We start from the raw sequence: 1,626 nt of genomic DNA on the forward strand, positions 1-1,626 counted from the left end.
AATATTTAAGAAAAAGAAAATTTTTTTTTATAAAAATAAATATATCTTTAATTATATATTTATTTATTTTTCATAATCTTTATATTAACAATTTTTATTTCTCCTAAAACAATAGTCATTTTTATTAATTATTTATTTTTTATTTTTGTGATCTTCATCCTTTTTTTTCTCATTAATAATAGAAACCCAATATATAAATCCAACCGTTATAAACATCTCAAAAGAATGAGAACCATCGTAAAGATGTACATCATATCACTAAAAAAAGCCTGTTCCCTAAAAATAAAATTACGTAGACGTGACATTTTTTAAAAATCCTAGGATGATTATCCTTCACTTTGTCTGCACTAAATAATGGATCATTCTTGTGAAATCTTATAATTTTCATCATATACTAGACTGAAACCGAAAATTTCATGTATTTTGAGTCATGTGACTTTTTTCCTTTGATCTATGTTCAATGCTTGCACTATTGGCGTATCCAAGCATGATTATTTGTATATTGAGTTTATGTTGTTATACCCAATGAGAGAAAAAAAAATGAAAGATTACAAAAATGAAAAATAAATAAAAATAAATAATTAATTAATAAAAATTACTAAAATTTTAAAAAAAATAAAATTTATCAACATAAAGATTATAAAAAATAAATAAAAAATAATTAAAAATATATTTATTTTCCTATAAAAAAAATTTAGTTCGTCTTCTTAAATATTATAAACGGATTTGATCCTTCTTAATAATTTTAGTATTAAAGATCCTTTTTAATAATTTTTTGGTGACTTAAAAGAAATAAACAAAAACTAAGAATGAGAAAAATAAATTTTAACTGTCTTTTAGAATAATTTTTTCTTATTTTAGTGTGTTCTCATTACACGTATGATGTATGTATGTATAAAATTTTATTTTTTATATTTCATATTCTTCTTAAAATAAATGTTTTAATTAAAATAATATAGAAAATATAATATAACTATTTTTTCTTAATAATTTATGTAATAATTTATTTTATTTTATAGAAATATATAAATAATTCATTTTTTTTCAAAAGTATCATATGATAATATAAAATAGCATTTTATTATGTATGATCCTAATTGTAATTTTATTTAAAAAAAGGTACATATACATATTTTTTATATTTAAACAATTTAACTGTTTCTAATTCTGACACATTTTTATAATATATTCAAACATAAAATATTTTTCTATCTTCCATTTCAAATTTTAAAAAATAGGGCATTCCTACTTGCACAATATTTTATGCCCTAACTACTTATAAAAATATTAGCAACATGCGTGGATGAAACTAAAGAGTAGTAATATATATAAAATTGTCATTTAATTAGTGAATAAATTAGCATAACAACAAGAGTGGGTAACAATCATGATTTTTTTTTTCGGTGGTTAGGTAACAATCATGATTATTGGATATGACCCTATCTTAAAGAATAGAAAAATTTTTAAATATACTTAATACAATCATGATTATTGGTCAACTTTTTCTTGTGCATAGTTTACGTACCTAATTCACTAATTCAGTATAAAATTCTTTTCCAATTTTTATATTCATTATCTTAAAAGTGTTACATATAAGGTTTAAAGAGTATAGGTAATCAATGTATT

At 19.8% G+C, this 1,626-nt stretch overlaps 1 protein-coding gene across 2 annotated transcripts in view; it reads right to left on the bottom strand.

Moving 5' to 3' along the window:
• LOC107464753 (seed linoleate 9S-lipoxygenase) overlaps positions 1–1,626 on the bottom strand; it is a 59,321-nt gene that overhangs the window by 4,429 nt on the left and 53,266 nt on the right. The gene's annotated exons all lie outside the window — the stretch shown is intronic.

The sequence above is a fragment of the Arachis duranensis genome, chromosome 9, assembly GCF_000817695.3.
Source record: "Arachis duranensis cultivar V14167 chromosome 9, aradu.V14167.gnm2.J7QH, whole genome shotgun sequence".
NCBI lineage: Eukaryota > Viridiplantae > Streptophyta > Magnoliopsida > Fabales > Fabaceae > Arachis > Arachis duranensis.